This window comes from Pithys albifrons, chromosome 7 (assembly GCF_047495875.1).
Source record: "Pithys albifrons albifrons isolate INPA30051 chromosome 7, PitAlb_v1, whole genome shotgun sequence".
In the NCBI taxonomy this organism is placed as follows: domain Eukaryota; kingdom Metazoa; phylum Chordata; class Aves; order Passeriformes; family Thamnophilidae; genus Pithys; species Pithys albifrons.
In genome coordinates, this window is record NC_092464.1 from 59656846 (window position 1) to 59676795 (window position 19950).

At 51.3% G+C, this 19950-nt stretch overlaps 1 protein-coding gene and 1 pseudogene across 1 annotated transcript in view; both read left to right on the top strand.

Annotated features, from left to right (window-relative positions):
* Window positions 1–19950, top strand: part of LOC139673816 (zinc finger protein 850-like) — a 554262-nt gene that overhangs the window by 341009 nt on the left and 193303 nt on the right. The window lies entirely within an intron of this gene.
* Window positions 9674–12783, top strand: LOC139674268 (olfactory receptor 14C36-like; annotated as a pseudogene).

A 19950-nucleotide genomic window follows, 5' to 3' on the forward strand; every position in this document is an offset into this window, starting at 1 on the left:
GCCGCGTGTCTGCCAATGGCAGGAGGAGGAACTGGCTGATGGAGCTGCTGTTCGACATGAGCTTCCCCTTGGGTATAGCACCTGTCCAAGGAGAAAAATTTAGTAACAAGTGACAGTACATGTTTCAGAAAAAACCTCTTCTAGTCCTTATCTAACACCCTCAGATCACCTCTTCTTTTTCACAAAATCCTTTAGCTGGTCCATTTGAGGACTTCTGTTGAGGCCTGGCTCAGAAAGCTCCAGGGAAAAAGGAGCTCTGCTGATGTTCTGGTATACTCAGTTCTGTCCTACAACAACAGATAAATAGGAACTGAGACTGATGTTAGTTTTAAGCCACCATGGTAATAAAAAGCTTCTCAACACTGTCTCTCCCAATTCACCCCAATGCAGAGCAGAGCTGTGGGGGTATAGTTTTGTTTCTTTCCTTCCATTTGCTCCAACACAAGTACTGAAATTTTTAAGCCAGGAATCCTTGGTATTTATACTTCTATCTAAGAGACAACCTGTGTGTCGTGTGAGGCAAAGAGATCATCCATTCCTGCAATGTTTGGCAAGATCCATCAGTCCTGCTCTCATCTGCCCAAGGCTGTCACCTCTCTGTTCTGCAGGGCAAAGGCACCCAGGGGTTCCCCTGAGGAGAAACTGGACACTGCTGAGAGCTGGTGACTCCAGGTTCCAAGTGCACATCTTCAAACTCCTCATCCTGTCTCATCCTACAGAAGAGAGATATCTCAGCTCTCCCCTCCCAGCAGGGGCACAGAGGGCTCATTGCAGCTGCCTGAACACACCTTGCAGCCCCACTGCCATGGCCTCAGTGCTGAGGTGCTGTGGGGAACACAGAGCTGCAATGGCACAGCTCTGCCCCTCAGGAAGCCATCCTGCAGGACAGCAGGATCATCCAGGGAAAGAACTGAATGTCCTAAAGATGTTACATCCTGACTGGAGAGTTCAGGAGACCCATTGCCCAGAGCTCCCACCTGAGCTGGGAGCAAAGGCAGGATGAAGAGGAGGGGAAAATAGAGAAATTCCAGCACACTCCTATGGAGACCCTACAGAGACAATCAGATGGCCAAAGGGAAGGACTCTGCTGGGTGGTGGATGAGATCAGGGGCTTGTTCTGGGCAGAAATCTGCAGAGCAGGGATGGCCCAGAGCTGCTCTAGCCCCTCTGCCACAGCATTTCAGCAGCAGCTCCCTCTCACTCCCTGCCCAGGGCTCTGCTGCCTGGAGCTGTCCCTGCCAGCAGCTGCTTCCCTGGCAGTGTTCCCAGAGTCCATCCCAGCCCTGGGTGCTCAGCTCTGCCCTGCAGAGCCCTCCCAGCACAGGGCACTGCCCAGGGACAGCTCTGCCTGTGCAGGATCTGCTGGCAATGTCAAAGCAACCCTGAGGAGAATGGAAAAGCAGCACTGATGACGTGTGTACCTGGCAGATTTCTAATCCTCCCAGGTTTATTCATCAGTAGGTGTAAACGATTTGAAATGGAAGTGCCACCTCCTGAAATGAGAAATTAATTTCTACTTTTTATGGGCCAGATAGCCCACAGAAAAAAAAGGTAAGAACAGGATAATTCCCTTTGAAGCAACCCCTGCCTTTTTGTGCTTCTTGAAAAATATCCTGTGAAATCTCCTGCACTGCTGTCCAGCTCTGAGCACCTTCAAACCACAGAGAACCTTATTCACATAAGGACCCAGCTCTCAGCCATGGCTCCTTCCCCACAGCCCTTCTCCCCAGCCCTGTGAGCAGCTCCCCAGGCTGGCTGAGAGCTGACCCTGGCAGGCAGCAGAGTCCCTGCCCCAGCACAGCACCCTGGGCTGCAGGACCCTGCTCTGCACCACAGCCCTGGGCACCCCTGGCTGCACCCCCCGGCTCCACAGCTATTCCAAAGTGTCCCCCAACAGCCCCCTCCTCACATATCCCATCAGCTGGGGCTGGGCCAGCTTTAGGAGATACCTCCAGGAGCTGCCCCTACATTGCCCTGCACCCACAGACTCACCGTGTCCAGCACTGCAAAGATTTCTCCTCCAAGAGCTCTCAGTCATCCTCCCAATGCTGAGCCCCTTTAAGCTCTGTCTGTGCCCTGCTGGTGTCCCTGAGCTGCCCTGGCAGTGCCCTGAGCCCTGCTGGGCTGTGCACAGGAGCTGCTCCTGGGCAGAGCTGTCTCTCTGCAGCGCTGCCCGCTTGCCAGGAGCTCCCTGTGTGCCAGGAGCCCGGCCCAGCTCAGCAGCACAGCAACAGCCCAGGGCATTTAATGGCCCTCTGGGGGGTTTGGTGCTGAGTCCCTGAATATCAGGCTCTGAGGAAAGTTAAAGTGAGATTCAAACTGTAAGGTTTCTTGCAGTGCAAATGGGTCCCACTGAGGGACACAACTGAGAAAACATCCCTAGGATTTTTTTGGAGCAGAAACATGGAGGCAGTGGTGACAGGTCAGAGAATCACAGGATCATCAAGGTTGGAAGAGACCTTCAAGATCTTCTAGTCCAACTGTCATTCAGCACCCCCATAATCACCCCTAAATTGTATTCCAAGGTGCCACATCCAAACACCACCTGAGCACTTGGAGATACCATCACCACCCTGGGCTACTTATTTCATTGCCTAAGCTCCCTTTCAGTGAATAAAAGTTTTATTTAATATTTAATCTGAACCTCCACCTATGCAATTCAAGTCTCTTTCCTCTTTCTGTCCCTATAGGTTTGGCAGAAGAGAGGGAGAATCCCCTCACTAAGACCTCCTTTTGGGTGTTTGTAGAGGAGCAACAAGGTCCTCCCTGAGCCTCCTCTTCTCCAGACTGAAAAACGCCAGTTCCTCATCCAACATGTTTTCCAGACCCTTCCCAGCTTGGATCCCTTCTCTGGACACACTCCAGGCCCTCAATGTCCTTTTTTTCAGTGAGGGGCCCAGAACTGGACACAGCACTGAAGGTGCGGCCTCATCAGTGTCCAGTGCAGAGGGACAGTCCTGCCCCAGTCCTGCTGGCCACATTATTCCTTACACTGGCCAGGATGTCTTTGGCCTTCTTGTCCACCTGAGCACACTCTGGCTCATACCCAGCTGCTCTCAAGCAGCACCCCGAAGTCCCTCCCTGCTGAGCAGCTCTCCAGCCACTCTGCTCACAGCCTGAAACATTCCATGGGGTTGTTGTGACTCAAGGACAGGATCTGACTCTTGACCTTGTCAATCCAGCCTGTCCACATCCCTCTGCGGAGCCTTCCTGCCCTCCAGCACATCCACAATCACACCCACCTTGGTGTTGTCCACAAATTTACTGAGGGTGCACTCCATCCCCTTATCCAGATCATTAAAACAATGTCAAACAGGACCGGCTCCAACATTCAGCCCTGGGGAATCCCACTAGTGACCAGCCCCACATGGATTTAGTTTCATTCCCCACCACTCTCTGGGTCATCAGTCAGTTTTTCACCCAGCAAACAGTTCCCTCATCCCATCCATCAGCAGCCAGTTTCTGCAGGAGATGCTGTGGGAGGTGGTGCCAAAGGCTGTACTGAATTCCAGAGAGACACATCCACAGCCTTTCCCTCATCTCCTGAGCGGGTCATTTTGTCATGGAAGGGGATCAGGTTGGTCAGCCAGGACTTGCCTTTCCCAAACCCACACTGACTGGGCCTGATCCCTTGATTGTCCTGTTTGTGCTGTGTGGTGGCACTCAGGATGATTTATTTGCTCCATGGACTTCTCTGGACCCAAGCTCAACCTGACAGGCCTCAAGTTGGCTGGAACTCCATCCAACCCTTCTCATAAATGGGCATCACAGTTGCTGATTTCTTGTCAGCTGGGACTACTCCAGTTCACCAGAACTGCTGGGCACTGAGTGAAAGTGGCTTGGCCAGCTCTTTTTCCAGCTCCCACAGTACCCTCAGGTGCATCTCATGTGGGCAGGGACTTGTGGGGTTCTCATTGACACAGCAGGTCACTGACCATTTCTCTCTGGGGTATGGGGGCTTCACTCAGCTCCCCATCACCACCTTCCAGCCCTGGGATCTGGGTATCCTGAGCACAACTGCATTTGGTGTTAAAAGACTGAGGCAAAGAAGTCATTAATTTCCGCAGCCATTTCCTCCTCCCCTGACCCTGTGCTGCCTCTGCATCCAGCAAAGGATGGAGACTCTCCTGAGCCCCCCTTTGGCTGCCCATGGGTTCAGAGACACATTTTTTGCTGTCTTTAACTGCAGTGGCCAAATTCAGTTCCAGTTTGTCTTTGGCCCTTCACATTTTCCCCCCTCCATAACTTCACCATATCCTTGTAGTGTCGCCCCCAAGTTTTCTGGCCCTCTTTCCAGAGGTGATACACTCTCTTTTTTTCCTGACATCCAGCCCATGGTCTGTGTTTCACCAGGCCACACTTTTTGACCCCTGGCTTGTCTCAGGCCACAGAGGCACAGCTCCTGGAGCTTTGAGATTTCCTTCTTAAAAAACCTGCATCCATCCTGCACTCCTTTCTCCTTCAGGACTGACTCCCAAGGGACTCCATCCATCAGTTTCTCAAACTGGCCAAAGTCTGTCAGCTGTCAGTCCAAGGTGTCAGTTCTGCTGGTGCCGCTCCTTCCTTCACGCACAATGGAAATCCCCATTATTTCATGGTCTCTGTGCCCAAGCCAGCCCTGACCACCACATCACCCACCAGCCACAGAATCACAGAAGGCTTTGGGTCATAAGGGACCTTAAAGAGCATCTCGTTCCAACCCCAGGGGCAGGAACAACTTTGACTAGACCAGGTTGCTCAGAGCCACATTCTGCTTGGCCTTGAACAACTTCTAATGATGGAGCAGCCAGAACTTCTCTGAGCAACCTGTGCCACGGCCTCACCACCCTCACCAAAAAGGATTTCTTACCAATGTCTCATCTAACCCTTCTCTCTATCAGTGTGAAACCATTGTCCCTTGTCCTGTCTCTCCAGATCCTTGTAAGCAGTCTCTCTTCATCTTTCTTGTTGACTCCCTTCAGCCACAATTAGGTAACCCAAGACCTCCCCTTCTCCAGGCTGAAAGATACCAATTATCTCAGCCTTCCCTTATGGCAAAGCTGCTCCATCACTCTTATAATCTTGGTGGTCTCCTCTGGACTCGCTCCAACAGCTCCTTGTCCTTGCTGTGCTGGGACCCCAGAGCTGGAGGCAGCTCTGCAGGTGGGGCAACATCCAACCAGGTGTGTTCCAGCAAGGACAGTGTGGAACCCTCTGGAACCAAAGGGCCAATGTGACACCATAGAACCTCCTGGAACCAAAGGGACATTGTGACACCACAGAACCTCCTGGAACCAAAGGGGACATTGAAACACTTTAGGGCCTCATGGGAACAAAGGAATCCCGTGAGACTGTGGAACCTCATGGAATCAAGAAGTCATTATGACACTCCAGGGCTTTTGGAACCCAAGGAAACCTGGGACACTGTGGATCCTCACGGAGCCATCGAGCAATTGTGACATGTGGGAACCAAAGGAATCCTCAGATAGTTTGGAACCTCCTGGAATCAAGGGGCCATTGTGACACTTCAGGGCCTCATGGAACCAAAGGAACCCTGGAACATTTTGGAACCTCATGGAATGAAGAGGCCACTGTGCCACCTGAGGTCTCATCAAACCAAATGAACTCAGGGACACTGTGGAACCTCTTGGATATGAGGGGCCATTGTGACACTGCAGGGCCCAGGGAACCCAGGGAACACTGAGACATTTCAGAACCTTATGGAACAAGGGGCTGTTGTTCCACTGAGGAGCCTGATGGAATGAAGGGGCTTTGTGACACTGCAGGGCATCATGGAGCCAAAGGGACTCTGGGGCACTGTGGAGACTTATGGAATCAAAGACCATTGTGACACTGCAGAGACTAATAGAACCAAAGGAACCCTGGGAGACTGAAACCTCCTGGAATCAATGGGCCATTTTGACACTGAAGAGCCTTATGGAGCGAAAGGGACCCTGGGGCACTGTGGAATCTCATGGAACTAAGGGGCCTTTGTGACTTGTGGGGACTCCTGGAACCAAATGAACCTCAGGACATTTTGGAACCTCATGGCCCCAAGGGGCCATTGTGGCACTGCAGAGCCTTATGGACCATGACAGGATGTTCTGCCCTGATCAGGCCCAGAATCCACTCAGAGAATGCAAACAATGCAGGCTCTCTGGGCTGAGTTACTGCTGCCACCAAGGGGCTGTTTTGGTGTTGAATTCTGCTAAAACCAGCCTGGTTCACCAAACTGCAAATGCACATCCTGCTTTTTGGAACAGGATCTGACAGAGAAGCTGCTCACTGGCCTGGAAATTCATGACTAGCAATCCCTCACTGTATAGCTCTAAAAGCTCTGTCCAACTTCCATATGGCAGATCCTTTCACAGACTGTCTTGAAGCATGTGGAGCTTCTCCCATGAAGCAGGGACGGCTCTTCATGGTCACTGCCCAGGGGTTAAGGGAAGGAGAGAGATCTGCCCTCTTTAGTTGTGTGAGAGTTACATCAATCTCTGCTTAATGATCGTTTGGTTTTGCTGGTTTCAACACAACTGTTTTAAAATAACTGCTTTGACACAGTGCACTGCACTATTTTATGCTATAATATACTCTACTAGGAGGTTTTTAGCTTTTCCACAGTGTACTGAATATTTAAGTAAATGATTAAGATCTTTCATCTGTTCACTTGTCTGTTCTTTTGTCTGTTCATTTCTCATAACAAATAACTCATTTTATGTATCTGATTGGCCATCATTAAAACCTGTGGAAAAAAGTGATTCAATCACAACTCTATAATTCCTGAAATTTAAATTGCACAGTAAATCTGCAGCTAAGATTGGATTCAGTCACCCCCAGGCTCCTCTCTGAGAAGGAGTTTAGAAAGCAAGGGGTCCTTTCTGACCCCACAGCTCAATGAGACATCTTCTCTAACAAACTCTGTCTAAAACTTCTATTACCTCTGTGACACCATGAGCTGCCACACTCTCCTAGGATTCCTTTGGTTCTATGAGACCCTGCAATGTCACAGTGATCCCTTCATTCCATGAGGTTCTGCAGTGTCCCAGGTTCCCTTCAGTTCCATGAGGTCCCAGAGCACCAAAATGACCCTTTGATTCCATGGGGTTCTGAAGTGTCAGTGTCCCTTTTGTTCCATCACTGTGGAGAGTCACAATGAGCCCTTAATTCCATGAGGTTGCAGAGTTACAATGAACCCATTGTTTCAATAAGACTCTGCAGTGTCACAATTCCATGAGGTTCCACAGTGTCACACTGGTCCCTTGTGCTACTCAAGGCCCTGCACTGAGACAAAGGTCCCTGAAATCCATGAGATTCCACAGTGACCCTGTGATTCCATGAGGTCCTGCAGTGTCACAGTGGTGGTTTCAGAGGTGGTGGAGCTTTTATTTTTGTAGTTAGAAATAGAATGTGAAAGAAATAATGTCACCAAGGGCACGTTGGAGGTCCAGAGTGGACATGCGAAGAAAGGAATTTCCCTCCAAGACAAGTGCTCTGATACAAAGTGTCACCAAGTATGAGTCAGGATGAGCCCAAGGCTTTGTGCTCCAAGGCAGAGCCAGGGAGGAGGGAGAGATGTCAGTGCAGGAAGAGGCCAGCGAGGTGGGGCAGCCGGGGGATGCCGACAGCCTGCAGGGAAAGGGGCAGGGCATGGACACCGTAGGACAGCCTGGGCTGGAGAGGAGACAGGGATGTGCAGAAGCTGAAAGGCCCCAAGAGAGCCAACTTGTGCAGGCCTTTGGCCATGGCTGCTGTGTGTGCCCCTGATGGCATGAGGAGACAAGTGAGCCTTGCAGTCCTGGGGCCTCATTGCCTCTTTGTCCCTGCTCAGCAGCCTGGGAGGTGCCACCCTTTGGCATTGCACATCCCACATGCCAGTGCCCCAGGAAAAGGCCTGAGGAATGAGGGAGGGAATGGATCTCCCTTCTCAGGGTCTGGAGGTCAGGGCTTGGACCTTTGAATTATGAAACACAGCCAGTTTAGCTCAGCATGAGAGACATCTTTGACTTGCTTGTCCGTAACTGTCATCACTGCCTCCAGTTTTCTGCTCTAACTGGAATCTGGGGACACTTTCTCAGTCCTGTTCCTCAGTGGGACCCATCAACACTACAAGAAACTTCATTGTTTCAATGTGAATTTGAGTTCTTGAGACAGTGTTTGAACTTATTCTGATGGACTGAGTTTAATGTAAACAACACAAACCCCCCAGAGGGCCATTAAATGCCCTGGGCTGTTGCTGTGCTGCTGAGCTGGGCCGGGCTCCTGGCACACAGGGAGCTCCTGGCAAGCGGGCAGCGCTGCAGAGAGACAGCTCTGCCCAGGAGCAGCTCCTGTGCACAGCCCAGCAGGGCTCAGGGCACTGCCAGGGCAGCTCAGGGACACCAGCAGGGCACAGACAGAGCTTAAAGGGGCTCAGCATTGGGAGGATGACTGAGAGCTCTTGGAGGAGAAATCTTTGCAGTGCTGGACACGGTGAGTCTGTGGGTGCAGGGCAATGTAGGGGCAGCTCCTGGAGGTATCTCCTAAAGCTGGCCCAGCCCCAGCTGATGGGATATGTGAGGAGGGGGCTGTTGGGGGACACTTTGGAATAGCTGTGGAGCCGGGGGGTGCAGCCAGGGGTGCCCAGGGCTGTGGGGCAGAGCAGGGTCCTGCAGCCCAGGGTGCTGTGCTGGGGCAGGGACTCTGCTGCCTGCCAGGGTCAGCTCTCAGCCAGCCTGGGGAGCTGCTCACAGGGCTGGGGAGAAGGGCTGTGGGGAAGAAGCAACCTCTGGCAGGGAAGGTCAGCATCTTTCTGCTCTCAAAAGTGAGCTGCAGAGGCAAGGGCTGCTTACAGCTCCAGATCAATGCAGGAAACTTATCAGGGCCATTTTAACGAAGCACAGCATGAAAGGGAATACCTTATAAAGAACAGTCTTTTTCTTTCATTGTTATACTCTGGATTGTCTGGGTGTGAATCGAGACAGAGAAATTTATCTGAGCCCAGCAGGAGACTCTGAAACCTGTAATGTCTTGCTTTTAGAGGTGAAGAAACCAGGGTCTATCACAAACCACCACACTGTGGCTCACAGGCAGCATCAGAGTTGCTTTTCCAGCCTCCTCAGGGTTGCTCTGACACTGGCATCAGAGCCTGTTCAGCCAGAGTTGGCCCTGGGCAGTGCCCTGTGCTGGGATGGCTTTGCAGGGCAGAGCTGAGCACCCAGGACTGGGATGGGCTCTGGGAGCACTGCCAGGGCCCAGCCCTGGGCGCAGGGAAGCAGCTGCTCGCAGGAACAGCTCCAGGCAGCAGAGCCCTGGGCAGGGAGTGGGGGGAAAGTTCCCCCAAGGCACCCCTGGGGGAGGGGGCATCCAGAGAGCTCAGGGCATCCTTCCCTGCAGCTCTGCTGGACACTGTGTGCTGGGCCATGGAAATGAGGATTCCGCCAGTGGAAAAGAACCTTCACCAGATGTATCTTCTGAGTCATGAGTGCAGAGGTGGAACTTTTGCATTCAAGGTGGGTTCCATCTGAATGTCCCTTTTGAATGTCAGAGCTGTGATAAAAAATTTCCATGTCAGCAGATTGACTCCTTGGCAGAACATTTGGAAACATTTGACACATTGATTCTGGTTAAAAACAGACTGGTTTTGTCAGAGAGCTTTAGGCTTAATTAATCCCTGAGTTTTCCTTTTCAGAACAGGCCGTCTTCTAAGAAACAACACATGTCCAACAGCAGCTCCATCAGCCAGTTCCTCCTCCTGCCATTGGCAGACACGCGGCAGCTGCAGCTCCTGCACTTGTGGCTCTTCCTGGGCATCTCCCTGGCTGCCCTCCTGGGCAACGGCCTCATCATCAGCGCCGTAGCCTGCGACCACCACCTGCACACCCCCATGCACTTCTTCCTGCTCAACCTGTCCCTCACAGACCTGGGCTCCATCTGCACCACTGTCCCCAAAGCCATTCACAACTCTCTCTGGGACACCACAACCATCTCCTACATGGGATGTGTTGCACAGGTGTTTTTTTATTTCTTCTTCATTTCAGCAGAGTTTTTCCTCCTCACCATCATGTGCTACGACCGCTACGTTGCCATCTGCAAACCCCTGCACTATGGGACCCTCCTGGGCAGCAGAGCTTGTGCCCACATGGCAGCAGCCGCCTGGGCCAGTGGCTTTCTCAATGCTCTGATGCACACAGTCAATACATTTTCCCTGCCCCTGTGCCATGGCAATGCCCTGGGCCAGTTCTTCTGTGAAATCCCACAGATCCTCAAGCTCTCCTGCTCACACTCCTACCTCAGGGAACTTGGGCTTCTTGTGGTTAGTGTCTGTTTAGGGTTTGGCTGTTTTATTTTCATAGTTTTCTCCTATGTGCAGATCTTCAGGGCTGTGCTGAGGATCCCCTCTGAGCAGGGACGGCACAAAGCCTTTTCCACGTGCCTCCCTCACCTGGCCGTGGTCTCTGTGTTCCTCAGCACTGCCATGTTTGCCTACCTGAAGCCTCCCTCCATCTCTTCCACATCCCTGGACCTGGTGGTGTCAATTCTTTACGCAGTGATTCCCCCAGCACTCAACCCCCTCATCTACAGTCTGAGAAACCAAAAGCTAATGGATGCCCTGAGAAAAATGATGACTGGATGCTTCTCAGCAGCAAGAACCTCCCAGTTTTCTTCTGTACAGTGTTCATATTAAAACTCAGGACAGGCTCAGTTTGCCTTCCCTGGTTTTTCTTGGTGGTGGGTGGTTGGGTTTTTTTTCGTAATGTTGTGCTCAATGAAAGTATTTTATTCATCTTCTCATCTAAATCACTGTCTCATTTATTAATTTAACTCTTTCAAACTTTAATTGAGTAATTGTGCTATCTCTATATTTAAACAAAATAAAATCCCTTGCAGTAGCCTTGTGTGTCTGAGGACATCATTGGAAATCATTGGAACCCATAACACCTGCTCTCTTTCCACTTGTACACTCTCCTGCAGAGTCCCTGGGCTGGACTAAGGCCTTGGTCCTCTGCCAGCTGGGACACAGACCTGCTGCATGTCCATCCTGGGCTCACAGGCAGGGACAGGCCATGGGCACTGCTGGGACACAGCTGGGCTCCACAACAGCAGCTCCATCAGGAAAGGGCTTCTCCTTAGCTCAAGACATGCAGTCTTAGGGCTTTTTGCAAAGTCACTCTCAAGAACATGCCAAGGAATAGACTCTGTAGAGGCTTCTTGTTTGCTTGTTCTCCAGGGGCTCTAAATCTGTGTGTGAACCACCAAACAGAGCCCTGGAACTGCAGGGGCTACAGCAGGAAACAGGGAAAATGATCTGGTGAGTGTTCTGTGTTACCCTCAGTGAACACACTGCTGCTACCCATGACAACAATAGCAGTAATAAAAGCTGGAACTATCACAAATAAACCCTACAAGAAGCACATGAGGTGCACAACACCATTGCTCCATTGCTCAGCACTCAGTGCCCAATGCCCAGCCCAGCCCAGACACAGATCAGCCCTTCCTGACCAACCCCCCATTAACACCCTGAGCACGGTCCTGCATCAAAGGGAACATCCCTTGGGCCAGTTGGGCTCAGCTGTCCTGGCCCTGCTCCCTCCCAGTCCTGTGACTCTGGGGAGATCATTGGAGGCCATGATTGCACAAACCTCTCAGACACTCAATGTGAAAAGTAAAACCCAAAACACCTTAAAAACACTGAGGTATATTGAAGCACTAAAGAGCCCTATTTAGCATCAATGCTGACAAAGCCTCTCAAGTGACTAATTAAAGCAGATCATTGGTGCACATAATTGCAGAAAACTCTCACAGACTCCAAGTCAGAACCAAAACTCAAACCCAAATCACCTTGAAAAACCTGCAGCCCCTGAAGCTTTAAGGAGGCCCCCAAAGGGCCAATCCTGACAAAGCCTCCCCAGGGACTCGCCCCAGCAGACCCTTGGAGGCCATGACTGCAGGGAGGCAAAGGCTCTGGGCAGCAGCTCAGGTGCTGAGCAAAGCCTGGCTTGGCTGGAGGCAGCAGAAAGGCCCAGCCCTGACCCTCAGCCTGGGGAAGGCACATCCTGTCCCTCACACCTTGCTCAGGGCTCTGCTGGGATCACTGGCATGGGGGGTGACGCTGAGAGCAGGAAAAGGGGTGAAAGTGCCCAGCCTTCCTGGGGCTGTGCCAGGAGGCCACGAGGCCCCAGAGCCTCAGCACAGCAGGTCTGCTCACAGCCCTTGGTGGCACAGACGATGCTGTGCCCGAGGGGAGAAAGACTTGGGATCTCTTGCACTTCTGGCCCAGTCACTTGATGTCCCTCTGGGAAGGAACAAACCACCTCTCAGAGGTGGGTGACAAACCAGTGCTGGGAATGGTCATTGGGAGGGGCTGGTCTGTGATCATTGTCCCAGAATTCTTTTGTTCCCATGAGCCTCTAAAGTGCCTCAATGGGCTCCTTGATTCCAGGACATTCTGCAGTGTCCATGGTCCCTTCCTGCTTTGAAAGGTTGTGCCATGTCACAATGTCCCTTTGGTTCCAGGAGGTTCTGTGGTGTCACAATGTCCCTTTGGTTCCAGGAGGTTCCAAACTGTCCTTGCTGGAACACACCTGGTTTGATGCTGCCCCACCTGCAGAGCTGCCTCCAGCTCTGGGGTCCCAGCACAGCAAGGACATGGAGCTGTTGGAGCGAGTCCAGAGGAGACCACCAGGATGATCAGAGGGATGGAGCAGCTCTGCCATGAGGGAAGGCTGAGAGAATTGGGTGTTGGAGTGACCTAATTGTGGCCTTCTAGTGCCTGAAAGGAGCCAACAAGAAAGATGGAGAGAGACTGTTTACAAGGGCCTGGAGTGACAAGACAAGGGACAATGGCTTCACACGGACAGAGGGAATGGTTAGATGGGATATCAGGAAGAAAATCTTTACTGGGAAAGAGTTGGGGCCCTGGCACTGGTTCCTCAGAGAAGTTCTGGCTGCCCCGTCCCTGGAAGTTGTTCAAGGCCAGGTTGCATGAGCAATCTGCTCTAGTGGAAGGTGTCCCTTCCCATGGCAGGGGATTGGAATTAGATGATCTTTAAGGTCCTTTTCCAACCCAAAGCATTCTGTGATTCTGTGACTGGTGGGTGATGTGGTGGTCAGGGCCATCTTGGGCACAAAGAATATGAAATAACAGAATTTTCCATTCTGACAGCTTGAACTGATAGCAGGGAGACTTTGCACTGTTGAAGAGATTGACTGAAGGAGTGTCTTGGGGGTCTGTCCTGAAGCAAAAAGCATTCTCATGGCCAGGCTTTGTGAACAAAGATTTGGGAAGGGCACTACCCACGCTTGCTGCAAGCTGCTGGTGGCTAAAAAGGCCAACACGGGATAGGCAAGTCCGGTCACAAAAGGCACAGGGGAACGTCTCCTTTGGCCATATTGGCAAGGAACGGTTCTGTCTGCGTTGTCTTTTCTCCTCCAGACTGACTGTGCTGCGTTCCCAAAGGAAGCAGCAGCGTCGTGAATGGTGTGTCTCCATGAATCCCGATTGGAGGCCACAGTGGACCATTGGGGCAGGCAATATGGCCAAGGCTGAGCTGTTGTTTCAGGCAGTCCTTGTATCTCCTCTTCGGGGCTCCTCTCTTGCAGCAGCCGGTGGCGAGTTCTCCACAGAGCACAATCTTCGGGAGGCAGTGGGTGATCCTCCATCCTGGAGACGTGCCCTGCCCAGCACAGCTGCGTTCTCAGCAGCATGGCCTCCATACTGGTGACCCCTGCCTGTTCAGAACAGACACATTGGTCACGTAATCAGACCAGTGGATGTTTAGGATTGAACGGAGGCAGCGCTGATGGAAGCGTTCGAGGAGCCGCAGGTGGTGGCGGTAGATGACCCAGGATTCAGACCCATAGAAAAGAGCAGACAGTACAATGGCTCTGTAGACACTGATCTTTGTACTTTTCTTCAGGTGTTTGTTGGACCAGACTCTTTTATGGAGTTTTCCGAAGGCTCTGTAAGCCATTGCTGGCCGGTTGTCTGTCTCTTTGTCAATCTTACTGTCCAAGGAAATGATGCTTCCCAGGTAGGGGAATGTTGTAGTTTGGGATTATTATGTAAATTCTCTCCCCTGCCACTTAACTGCCCAGGCCAGCGGTTAAAAAAAGAAGCAGTTAACTGTGATCGCTGGGGTGGGGGCAGGTTTGTCTCTTTTGGTTTTTTTTTTGGATATTCTCCTCAGTCTTGGCTCGGCGGAACGGGGGAGTGGGGGCTCCAAGGAGGCAGGCTGCCCTGCTGGTTACTGCTGGGGTTTTCCCTGGCTGTCTTGCCGCTGCCCACCTCGGACTACTTTTTCTTGCCGTGCTGCTGCCTGCCTTGGATTTGCTGCTGGTTGCTCGTACCTTTCTGCTTCTTGGACGGGGAACACAGGGGGAAGAGACTGAGTAAATCTGAAAGCCCACTGCTCGTCTGTTTCGCTGGAGAGGGACTGAAACTCACTCTGCAGCCAGCCGGGCTGTGACAAGGACACTTAAGTATAACCTTTTCTCCCGGAGGAAAACCTGCTGGGTTTTGTTCTTGTTTTTTTTTCTCTTATGGTGTCGGGGAAGTGGGTTGCACTAGTCTGTTTACATATATATATATATATATATATATATAGCAGTTATCCTTCTTGTATTAAAATTCTTTTTCTTAAATTTGATAAAGAGTGGTGTGATTATTGTGGAGGAGGCCCCTCCCCTGCTTGTGGGTAAAACATTTTGTTTTTTCCCCTCAAACCGAGACATTTCTTGGCGCCCAACGTGGGGCTTGTAAACAAAGAAGGATAACTGCTATTTTGTGGCACCATGTGGGTCTTGAGCTTAGGGTTCATCAGGACCATCCTGTATAATATATTGGCTTTTTGTTGGTACACATTCATGCCAAAAGGAGCGGCAGGTTTAAGTCTTATCAACAAATCAATGAGCAAAACTCAAATAGCCGCAATTATTATTGAGTTCTTACTCTGGATTTATGGTGCCATGAATTCGATGCCTTTGGATGTCATGTGGGTGGTGTTCTCCAGGTTGTTTTCCTGCCGCAACCTAAGCTGCTACCTCTGGGGATTCAGTGATAATAGTACGGACCCTTGGGAAGGAACAAAGGGGAATCTCTTCTCCCAACCCTTTGTCCATTCCCCATTCAAGTCTGCTACAACAGCTTTTGAGATGTTTAAATTCTCCCTGGATGCCAGAGATATCTTGCTCTTTATGGTTTTTCTTCAAGGTTGTATCCCTGCGGCTTACAGAATGTTTGAAGGTAGGGCCAGGGTTTTTCCAGAATGCATTCAGAAACCTAGCCCAGTGAAGGGGGAAAAGCGAGAGAATAAAACCCCTGATGCCACAGTGAAGGGAGAAAAGGATGAGGCTAAACCAAGAGGACAGGCCAAGCCTATGGAAGTTGCCCCTATTCAGAAAAGGAAATATAAGACCAAATTAGACCATCCAGCGGACGATGAGGGGGCTGCTGCACCTCCACAGCAAGCAGACCCAGAGCCTGAGATCATCACTGAGTCATTGTCATTTGATAATCTCCGTAGTTTGCGGAAAGACATTGCTCGACACCCGGGTGAGCCCATCCTGACTTGGTTGATCCGAGTTTGGGACCTTATGGGTGAAACCTTACAACTGGATGGTGCTGAAGCCAGGTTTTTGGGGGCTCTGGCCCAGGATGTGGCTATTGAACAGGTGTTCGTGAGGGAATCAAAGCCCCTTTCACTCTGGGCACGACTTCTAACGAGTGTAAGAGAGAAGTTTGTTTATAGAGAAATCCTGCAGGAACATCATATTAGGAAGACTTGGAAGACGATGGAAGAAGGAATTTTACGTCTGAGGGAGATGGCAATGATGGACGTGCTTTTTGGAAGAGGTGGGCAAGCCAATAATGACCCTGACAAGGTCAGATGCACACCACATATGTGGTGGAACCTTTCACGCTCGGGGCCAGCTGAATACACCGAGTTCCTGGCATCCATCTACAGGGAAGAGAACCATGAAACAGTGGGCACTGTAGCAAATAAGCTCCGGATATATGAAGGCATGACCCACAGCCCAATGCAGGCCCGTATTTCTGCTGTAGAGACATTGGTTGAGAGTCTCAAGACGCTGCCTGCAGAGGTAAAAGCGATCAGAGAGGAAATTAGGGAAAGTCTCCAAGTGGCACCAGTGCGAATGAGAACCTCTGAAGTCAGAGCCAGACGCCCCCCAGCCAGAGGAAGTGGACAGACCTCACGAACTGAGATGTGGTACTTCCTGGCCAAACATGGAGAAGACATGGGACGGTGGGATGGGAGACCCACCCGTGCCCTTGCAGCCCGAGTACAAGGAGAATGGAAGAAGGTCAGTGAGAGTAAGTGCAGTCCCAGTTTCCCACGGGCAAGAATCTGACCCACAGGAGGGCACCTCCCAGGTGTACTCATCGAGAAAAGGTTCTGACCGCTATGACCAGGATCAGTGTTAGAGGGGCCCTGCCTCTAGCCAGGTAGAGGCACGGGACAACCGTGTCTATTGGACTGTGTGGATTCGATGGCCTGGTACATCAGACCCACAAAAGTATAAGGCTTTGGTTGATACTGGCGCTCAATGCACATTAATGCCATCAGGACATGTGGGCTCAGAAACTATTTCTATTTCTGGGGTGACAGGGGGATCTCAAGAGTTGACTGTGCTAGAAGCTGAAGTGAGCTTGACAGGGAGAGATTGGCAGAAACACCCCATTGTGACTGGTCCAGCCGCCCCATGTATCCTGGGCATTGACTACCTCAGGAATGGATATTTTAAGGACCCAAAGGGGCATAGATGGGCTTTTGGAATAGCCACTGTACAGACAGAAGGGATTGAACAATTGAACTCATTGCCAGGTCTCTCAGAAAGTCCTTCTGCTGTTGTACTGTTGAAAGTTGAGGAACAGCAAGTGCCAATTGCCACCACGACAGTGCACCGTCGGCAATACCGAACGAACCGTGATGCTGTGATCCCCATCCATAAGATGATCCGTGAACTGGAGAGCCAAGGGGTGGTCAGCAAAACCCACTCACCCTTCAACAGCCCCATCTGGCCTGTGCATAAGTCTGATGGAGAATGGAGATTGACTGTGGACTATCGTGGCTTGAATGAAGTTACCCCACCGCTGAGTGCCGCTGTGCCGGACATGCTGGAGCTCCAGTATGAACTGGAGTCCAGGGCAGCAAAGTGGTATGCCACTATTGACATTGCTAATGCGTTCTTCTCCATTCCTCTGGCACCAGAGTGCAGGCCACAGTTTGCTTTTACCTGGAGGGGCGTGCAGTACACCTGGAACCGACTACCCCAGGGGTGGAAACACAGTCCCACCATCTGTCATGGACTGATCCAGACTGCACTGGAGAAGGGTGAGGCTCCAGAACACCTGCAATACATTGATGACATCATTGTGTGGGGGGACACAGCAGAAGAGGTTTTTCAGAAAGGAGAGAAAATCATCCACATCCTTTTGGGAGCTGGCTTTGCCATCAAACGGAGTAAGGTTAAGGGACCAGCCCAAGAGATCCAGTTCCTGGGAGTGAAGTGGCAGGATGGACACCGTCAGATTCCAACAGAAGTCATCAATAAGATCACAGCAATGTCTCCACCTACCAGCAAAAAGGAAACACAAGCCTTCCTGGGTGCCATAGGGTTCTGGAGGATGCATATCCCAGCATACAGTCAGATCGTAAGCCCTCTCTACTTGGTAACCCGTAAGAAGAATGATTTCCACTGGGGCCCTGAGCAGCAACAAGCCTTTGACCAGATCAAGCATGAGATTGCTCAGGCTGTAGCCCTTGGACCAGTCAGGACAGGACCAGACATACAGAACATGCTCTACTCCGCCGCCGGGAATAATGGCTTGTCTTGGAGCCTTTGGCAGAAGGTGCCTGGTGAGACTCGAGGCCGACCACTTGGATTCTGGAGCCGAGGCTACAGAGGATCTGAAGCCAACTATACCCCCACAGAGAAAGAGATCCTAGCCGCCTATGAAGGAGTTCAAGCCGCCTCAGAGGTGATTGGCACAGAAGCACAGCTGTTTCTGGCACCTCGACTACCAGTGCTGAAGTGGATGTTGTCAGGACAGGCTGCCTCTACACATCACGCCACTGATGCTACCTGGAGCAAGTGGATTGCCCTGATTACGCAGCGCGCCCGTATAGGAAAATCAAATCGCTCTGGGATCCTGGAAATCATCACAAACTGGCCTGAAGGTGAAAATTTTGGTCTAGCAGATGAAGAGGAAGAGCAGGTGACACGTGCGGAAGAAGCTCCACCATACAATCAATTGCCAAAAGAGGAAATACGCTACGCCCTCTTCACCGATGGCTCCTGTCGCATTGTAGGGACTAATCGCAAATGGAAAGCAGCTGTATGGAGTCCCACCTGACAAGTTGCAGAAGCTACTGAAGGAGAAGGTGGGTCGAGTCAGTTTGCAGAGCTTAAAGCCGTGCAGTTGGCCCTGGACATTGCTGAACGAGAGAAACGGCCAAAGCTTTACCTCTACACCGACTCATGGATGGTGGCCAATGCTCTCTGGGGATGGTTAGACCGATGGAAGAAAACCAATTGGAAACGCAGAGGGAAACCCATCTGGGCTGCCGATATATGGCAAGATATTGCCACCCGAGTAGAGAAGCTGATTGTGAGAGTCCGCCACGTAGACGCACACGTGCCCAAAAATCGGGCCAATGAGGAACATCTCAACAACCAACAGGCAGACCGAGCTGCGCAAGTGAAAGTATCACAGACAGATCTGGATTGGCAGCACAAGGGAGAGCTGTTCTTGGCTCGATGGGCCCATGATGCCTCGGGCCATCAGGGCAGAGATGCCACTTATAAATGGGCACGAGACCGAGGGGTGGATTTAACCATGGACATTATCTCTCAGGTTATCCACGACTGCGAGACATGTGCTGCCATTAAGCAGGCTAAGAGAGTGAAGCCCCTGTGGTATGGTGGGCGCTGGGATAAGTATAAGTACGGGGAGGCCTGGCAGGTTGACTACATCACACTGCCACAGACCCGCCAAGGCAAGCGCTATGTGCTCACCATGGTGGAAGCAACCACAGGGTGGCTGGAGACACACCCAGTGCCTCACGCCACTGCTCGGAACACCATCCTAGGCCTGGAAAAACAAGTGCTGTGGCGACATGGCACCCCAGAACGAATTGAGTCAGATAATGGAACTCATTTCAAAAACAGCTTAGTTGCTACCTGGGCGAGAGAACATGGCATTGAGTGGGTGTATCATATCCCCTACCATGCACCAGCTGCCGGGAAAGTTGAGCGGTGTAATGGACTGTTGAAAACCACTTTGAAGGCGTTGGGTGGAGGGACTTTCAAACACTGGGATCAACACTTAGCAAAGGCTACATGGCTAGTCAACACTAGAGGCTCTGTCAATCGAGCCGGCCCTGCCCAATCAGAACCCCTTCACACTGTAGATGGAGACAAAGTCCCTGTAATACACCTGAGAGGTATGCTAGGGAAAACAGTCTGGATCAACCCTGCCTCAGGCAAAGGCAAACCCATTCGTGGGGTTGTCTTTGCTCAAGGATCTGGTTCCACCTGGTGGGTGATGCAGGAAAATGGAGAGACACGATGTGTACCTCAAGGGGAACTTATCTCTGGGTAAACGACTCATATTACTGTATTTGTAAACACTTAATTATTTGAAAGAAAATTTAAGTTTAATGTAGAGTATCGGCATGGAAGAGAATTTAGGGGTGGATAATGTTGTAGTTTGGGATTATTATGTAAATTCTCTCCCCTGCCACTTAACTGCCCAGGCCAGCGGTTAACAAAAGAAGCAGTTAACTGTGATCGCTGGGGTGGGGGCAGGTTTGTCTCTTTTTTTTTTTTTTTTTTTGGATATTCTCGGGAGTCTTGGCTCGGCGGAACGGGGGAGTGGGGGCTCCAAGGAGGCAGGCTGCCCTGCTGGTTACTGCTGGGGTTTTCCCTGGCTGTCTTGCCGCTGCCTACTTCGGACTATTTTTTTTTTCCTGC